This window comes from Motacilla alba, chromosome 1 (assembly GCF_015832195.1).
Source record: "Motacilla alba alba isolate MOTALB_02 chromosome 1, Motacilla_alba_V1.0_pri, whole genome shotgun sequence".
NCBI lineage: Eukaryota > Metazoa > Chordata > Aves > Passeriformes > Motacillidae > Motacilla > Motacilla alba.
The window spans coordinates 30,764,466-30,772,572 of NC_052016.1; positions in this window are offsets into that span (position 1 = coordinate 30,764,466).

Consider the following 8,107-nt stretch of genomic DNA (forward strand, 5'->3'; position numbering starts at 1 on the left):
ACTCAGAGAAACCCCAAATGTTGACACTGTGATGCCAGGCTGCAGCCATTCTGCAGAACGAGCTCTCTGCTTTGCCAGTCCCAGCAGGGCACTGTAGCTAGCTGTTTGTGGAAGCAATAGTCTCATCCATAATTAGTGGCTGAATGGCTACACATGTAAAATGCTCTTGTAACATTCTCTCCTTGCATTAATTCTCTTGCTGCAGAAACATGGATAAATGACCTCCAGGTTTCGTTTGGATTTATTGATCTCATGACCAGCTGTGGCCTCAGAATGACACTTGGCACATATCATGTGGCCATTTGATGACATCACTGTTTACTCAAGTGGTCTTGTATTTTACATCTCCATATTCAAGATAAGTTGGCTTAGCCTCCATTAAAAATTATGTTTTTTTTCAGGATTGAGATAGCCTTTCCCAGCCCACCTAGCTTAATCTCTGTCTCTACTAATCTTTCAGATATCTGAAACTTTTTTTTCCTCTAGTAAATAAGCAGTTATCTTGAAGAAGAAATAACTCTGTAGAAAGGGTAAATATAAAAAAAAACCAAGGAAACAAGATTGATTCAGTCCCCCAAGCTGTTGTTTACTTTAGGGTCTCCTAGCCAAATGATGTATCAACCACACTTGAGCATGTGAACAAATAGATGACTAAAAGCACATGTGTTCTTGTGGAAAATCTGACTCTATAAAAACTATGAAATTTGCATTTGTGGTGTTTATGCATGATAGAGTTTTTGACTGACCTTTGTCCAAGGCACCTTGGAATGCTTTGCGTCAGCTGTCTCTCTCTAGCAGCAGTGCTCTGTCATTTTCTAATTAAGTCTGTGCAAGTGTTCACATTGGAATTAAAACTCAGCAAAAGGCTGCAGGGTGCTGTGTCTTCATTATCTATTTTTCTCATCTCGTGGCTCATGCTGAGTTGCATTCTGCTTAAACAAAGCAATATGGTTCTTACTGTTGAGAGCACAGGACTGCAAAGCAGCAAGCTAGTCCATGGCTGTGCTGTTGTTTTGTGCAGTAACAGCTGGTTTTTATTGAGGAAACTGTACTATGTAGATGAATAATTTTTGTCTTTACAGTCCTTATTGTTCTGTTTTGGAAGGGGTGAAAAAGAGAGTACTAAATCCTTTGAAGAGCTAGGAGCTGACAGTAACTGGAAGAGTATGTACTGCACAGCTGATGAAGAACCAGATGATCTTTTTGTGTGTGTGTGTGTGTTACTGAAAGCACTGATTGACCTATGATGGGTTTACTGAGAAAAAAAAAAAAGTATCTTTCTTCTATTTTCCTTTTTCTGGTTTCAAAACAATTAGAATATAACACTGCTCTTCAAGAAATCCACCAGATTTTTCTTCTCAGAATTGTCCCACTCTTGCTGCCTAAATTGATCGCCACATTTGCAACATCTCACCAAGCATCAGTTTCTTCCTCTGTAAAATATCTTGAGCTCTTAAAAAGAATTCTTTCTCTTAAATTTATGACTTACAAACTTAGACATCTAAGGTTGAAAAATATGAAGGTCACACTGTAACCACTTAGCAAACTAATCATGGGGCTTAAGTTATAACACTAATGCTGGCAGATGTCAGTGAGACAAATATTTTATTTCCTTTGCATACACATTTCTCTGTGCTCTACCCTGAGGACCCTAAATTTCTCCTGTGTTGAGTGATGAATCTTCCACTGAAAAAAGGTCTTTTGCACATATTAGTAGAGAATTGGGCTGCTGCACTCAGTGAAACTTGTTGCTCTGCTCCTATCTACTCTTAGGTACAGCATGCAGGTTGGAAATTATGTCAGCCATGTTTTGTGGCATCTTTTGACAGCATCTTCCTATGATGTGGAGTCCTCCTTTGAGTCCGGTCAGAGGGAGAGAATCAGCCTGGGATGTGGCAGAGGTACGAAATGTCTCCTTCTTCTCTGCCAAGTGAGTTTCTTGGGAACATATTCCAAAGCAACAAATGGTGTGAGATCAGAGCACAGCTCTAGGCTTCCTCACCCAGTTTTCTACTGTGCTTGTGCCAAAGCAGAAGGTTTGGCTTGCTGGAAAGGAACATCCTTGTGGAATGGGCACGCATCTTTTAAATGAATGTGGTTGGATGGGAAACAGTGGGAAGGGCTGAGGGCAGAATTTGTCCTGGTGCATATTTCACATGATGAAATTTCCCTTGCTAAAGCAAACCAAGAAAAAAAAAAAAAGGAACACAAAGAACAGAGGTTTTTGGGTTTTTTTCTGTTTGTTTGTTTGGTTGGTTTTTTTTGATAGAGCTGTGCATCACATGCTGTGTTATGAAATGAATCCAACTGTATGCAGCACTCTTTAATTAACTTTTTATTAGGAGGCAAAAAAATCAGCTCTACAATATAGAAGGCTATTTTAAAAATGAACATATTGGCTATTTATGATTCCAAATGCACAAAGCAACCAGACTACAATACATTCCAGTGGCTTGAAATATTTTTATTGTAATAAAGAAGTGTAGCTATTTTTGAGTCATACAAGAAGACATCACCCCATCCTTCGGTTTTATTGCCTTTACTTGCACTGAAATAAATAGAAATCATTTTTTGTGAAATCATGAAGAAATTACAGAACTAAGAATGGCATCTTCACAGTGAATTTCTGCTTTGGATGCAGCATTCAGAGCTAAATTGTTAATCTCTTCATAAAGTCTTTAGCTGAATGAGACAAGTCTGTGAGGAAGAATGCTGATTTTGGGCTCAATATCAGCAGTATTTGTGTCCATATCAGAAATTACATAAATAAACCAGGATGAACGTGGAGGCCCTCATCATCTTGTTCCCACTGCTTAAACAATGGCTAAATTGCTTCTAACCTACTCTCACTCTAATTTTTTTCTGTCAAAAATTCTGGAGTATAATGTTTTCTTCATTTGAAGTAAAAGGAGGATGATTTTTTTTCAGCTGAGTTAGCAGTCTAGCTTTCCTAACCATAGCTTCCATCTTCACTGAGTAAACTTTTGAACCTGATGGAAATCTCAAAGATAATTATTTTCCGACAAGTTTTGAGCAAAACAAGAGAAAAAAAGGTCCAAAGTAATGCCTTTATGAAGAAGAGACAGAAAGCAAGCAGGCTTTATTTGTTTCACCAGACATGCTATCTCTTATGCAGGGGTTTGCACAAGCAGACCTTTCATAGAGTGGAAATTAGCTTTTCCAAAGTGGGAGAAAGCAGGGGGAAAGAGTCGTACAAAGTCATGACACCAAGTAACTATTTTTCTTACAATTTTTGGGCAAAGCAAATGCAACTATTTTATAAAAATACTAACACCTTCTCCTGCCCCAAGAAAATGTAGAGTATAGCATTTACCTAGTCCATGTCTTTGGAGTTGTGTGCTTCTGTTTCAGAACTGACAGAATAAATTGTGTTCAAATTCAGTTATTTTTGAGATTTGCAGAAAGAAGAATGAGAATAAAATTAATTCAATTCATCAGAAAAACATTTGAAGTGATATTTAAAGAGGAAAATTTGACCTAATTTCTTTCAGCTCTCAAGGACACAACATCATCACTTCTAAAACACAGAATCCATACTTTCTTCCCCAACCCCAAACATTTTCTGCCAGTTTTAGAATACATATTGCATAAAGCTCTCCAATCCTCCCTGATCTAATGTAGATGTAAGTATCTAATACTTTTACAGTAAAATAGTGCATCAGAATATAGGAGATATTAGGCCATAAACATAGAAAGGACCCATAACTAAAGTATTAAAAAACCTCTCCTTTTCAGTTTCAAAGTTTAATGCTTTAAATTTGAGGAGTGCATTAATGCTTAGTGTGGGGCAGGAGAACATGCCATGGGGGAGTGTGGAAATGTTTCATAGCTGCCCACTTTGGCAGACATATCCCACTGAGGGGGGGCATGTGCCCAAAGCAATACACAGCCTCAGCTGTGAGGAGCACACAGCCTGAGACAAAGGTCTGTCCCTAGGGCCTCTGGCACGACTGGCAGACAAAAAGAGCCGTGCATGATTTCCCAGCAGATCATAACTTCCTCACTATCACTGCCTGTGTGTCAGCAAAGGCTGGGAGCCATCAGGATACACTGAACTGAGAAAAAGGGAAACTGGAAGCTTCTGGCATCCAGCCCAGGCTTCAAACCACACAGCTATCCTATGTATTTTTTTGTGTATCTGAACAGGGGTTCTGTTTGAGGTCATCTTTAACATCTGGGTATTCACCTAAGGACCAGTCCTATATATAGCACACTTGTTTATGTTGCCCTGCTGTGCCAGAAACCCTCTGTCCAGGAGATCCACATCTTTGACTCCTTTTGTCATTGTTCTTTCTCAGCTCTTGCTGGTAAAGGGCATATCTGTTGCAAGCTGGTACTCTACTGAATTTGCAGTTCACTATTTATCAAATAATTCTGTAAACAAATCTCATAGTTGTTGGTCTTTTCAGTTGCACATAGCTTTGTGCTTCTATTTTATTCTCATTATAAAATAAATTTGACTTGAAGAGATGGGGATTACTTAAAAGAAAACCTCTCTGTGCAGGGGAATGGGAAGGAAATACCTCAGGAGTAGTTAATTGGGAACTACATCTAAGACTAAGCCATTCAGAGTTGCTTCACGCCATTTATAAGTTGCTTCATTTCCAGAACTTTCAACTCTTACAACTCTTATGAGCTATTGCTCATCCCAGTGTAAAACTCCATGGTTTATGGTGACTTCTCAGTGATGGCTCACTGATTACTGCAGTATCTCCTGCCATACAGAAGACACAGGTCTAAACAAATAGGGAATATAAGGATAATTCTGGTTTGGGCAGCTGGATGGATTCCATCCTGTGGTTTACTGTGGTCCTCTAGTCTTCTTCATCGTCAGAAATTCTGTCTGGCTGGATGAAGGCAAGCCCAAGAAGTCATTGTGGCCCAAGCAGGCCCCACTGGGGCTGCTCTGGACCTCAGGATATAGATGACACAGTATGTGTGTGGCAAAATAGCATGATGTTCACAGAGATGTTGTCTTGCACTGGTGTTATCAGTGTATCAACAAAGGTTGGGGGCCATCATTGCAATGAGGATGGCTTTACATGCCAAGCCTCAAGATAGAGAAGAATTTGTCCATCTGCTTCTCTGCTAGGGCTGCAGTACTACTTACATTTCTGGCACTACTGCATGACTGTTTCTCTGTACCTTTCTAAATCCAACTTTTTTAGCAGAAAAAAAATGGAGCTAAGCTGTAGCACAACAGAGGAAAGTTACAGTATTTCATCAGGGCAAGGAAAATCTGGCTCACCAGTGTCAAAAGACTAGGAGCTTCTCTGCCTTCCCTGATAAACCTATGCCTGTACAGTGCAGGAACATACATATCTATACCTGGGATCTAAGCAGCACTCAAGGCTGTATCCAGGTGCTTGAACTGGAAGGAGCAGACACAGAAGAATCTCAGCAGTCTTACAGGACATTTCAGACAGGAATAAAAAATTTGGCAGGTTTCTCCAGTGAGGACCATCAATTCAGACAGAGGAAAAAGTTGCTGTGGTGAACAGCCTGCTGCAAAGGCCTGCAGAACAAAGCAGCATCATGGTGCACATTTGAGTGAAGCAGATGGGAAAGCTGATGAATGCCTAAAGCTGTGAGGTTCAGGGCCTGCTAGAAACAAGCTGTTCTCATGCAGAAAGGTCCCTGGTGAAGTTGTCAAGTCCTGTTCTGTTATTCTGAACCAGAAAAGTCAATGTTTGCTCATCCTGGCTCAGCTTCAGCAGAATCATCATAATCATTTCCTGTGTGGTCTAAGATGAAAAAAAATAGTAGCTCAAAATGGTTTTCTGTTCAGATTCAGTTCAGTACCCTCTCCAAAAGGCACTCTGGAGGAACCGCTCATTCTTAAAGCATACCAGTGTGCCTGGATGGTAAGAGGAAAGGTTTTAATTGCTCTGTGGATTTTGACCTCAATTTTGCCTGTGCTTTGCTGCACCTACTATTGTGCAAATCACTTTGTCACTGCTCCCTACTCACTCAGCAGCTTCACTGGGATGAGCAGGTGGGTCACAACTTGTTTTCTGGTAGGTGAAGACCCATCTTTACAAAATCACTGCTGTGCTTGTACCTTCACAAAATTAAAGAGGCCAGTGGCTGACTAGGCCATGGAAATGGGCTTCTTGCCCTCAAAAAGCACCCTGGAGATTAGGGTTGCAACACATCAGCATGTGCTGTTGGCAGTAGCCACTGCTATAGCTAATCTTTTAACATGTGGAAGATATCAGGCTCCAGGATCATCAATCATACATTCATTTATTTTAATGAAAGGAAGGAACGAAGGCTCCAGTTTCCCTGGAAAAGGATGAAGAAAAGCTTGAAATAATGCCAGACTAAAAATTATTAAAGGGAGACTGTCCCTTTCCCCTTTTCTGTAGATAGGTGTGCTGCCAGTTCCTGGGCCCCAGACCCTGCATTCACTGGAGCAAAACAGCCATCTTCTGTGCTATTTGTGCAACAAATGCAGTGTTTAGACCAAGGTCAGGATGGCATTTGTGCTTTTCCCCTTGAGGGACATTACTGCTGGATTATGCCAGAGCCTGTCTGCACTGGGTGAAGTTCCTTTGCTGGATTATCCCTTCCCATCCCGTCTGCCTCCTTGCCTTGTGACCCTCATCCTATTCACAGCAGTGTCCTTAGGGTTCCTGCAGTGCTGGGATTCAGCTGGCAGCTTACCCAGAGTTGCTCTGGTGAAGTTTTTGCTGGGCTGTTCTCCTCTGCCTTGCTCCCACCCTAAAGCCACATGCTTTCATGCTTAATGTACACACAGGCACAGCACATATGGACCTGTACAACAATCTGCTTTATCAGCCTGCACGTTTTTCATACATCGAAGGTTTACACTCCCAGCTGCCATGGTTACAGCCTGACTTCACTGGCAAGGAATTAGACTACTGAATGTCTCCTAAACTGTGAAGGCATTTGAAAGGCAGCTGCTTTGCAGTGAGCAAATTTATTTTGTGCAGAAGGCAAAATTATCAAGTTATCCATTTAATCTTATTTTCGGCCAAATCTCCCCAAATTAAAGCCCTAAAAATCATTGTGCACATGCAACAAATGAGAGAATTTGGACCACAATATTCAAGGCTGTTGCTATAAATAGGGTGACGGTTTTTCTTAAGCATCTCTAGTTACGTTGCAATGTACCATAAAATAGTCCCTTTCAGCTGTGCTTGGGCAGTAGAACACTGCTTCATTTTATAGTGAGGATTCCCCTTTGATTTACAGCTGAACTTGTTCCACTGCTGTCAGTGAGCTGTTCCAAAAGAGGCTTTATTTTCTCTTCTGCGTCCTGCAGTGGCTCTTCCTTTTGCTGGTTAAGTTTGTAAAACATCTACTGAGAAGTGTGACAAGAAACAAGGTTTGCTGGATGCATTTATTTTCCAGTCATACCTGTACCACAGGAGAAAGCAACAAGAAGATAACAATAAATTAATAACTGGTGTAACTGAAGACAGAATTGGACTTACCTGATTTCAACAATTATCACATTGTCTTTAATTTTAGCTTATTTTACTTCTTTCAAAATAACATGTGAAATCAATGGCAGTCCATTCGGGAAGTGCGTTTCTTTCATCATTTGTTGTATTTCATTCTGTCTTCTGTAAGCAATTTTTTATTTCCAAAAATTTAAGAAATGACACATAGAATTAGTTAAACCTATTCTGATACTTTGTATCCATATATTACCCCTATTAATTGCTTCAGGAAAGCTGCTACATATCATTAGTCAAGACTAAATACTCGCTGTCACTTGAAATTATGTCCTTCCACCCTTTTCCCTCCACTGCTGAGGGATTAGTTGCGCCTAGCACAATATACCTTATAGTATATTCTCTCAGTCACTCCCTCTGCCTCTGTGTGGGTTTTTTTCCCCTATGAAATTTTCATTTCCTTTCTGTATGCTACCAAATTCCTGGCTACAGCGACTGTCGTAGTGGCTGCCTGGGTTCTTCTTTTCTTCTCTCTGAGATGTGAACTGGACTTTACAGCATATTACTCACCTTTTCAGTTTGATGTTAATCTGGGCTAAGTTTCCCCATCAAAATTACTGCACATATGTGACAGCAATAAGATTAACTCCATGGTACTCAAA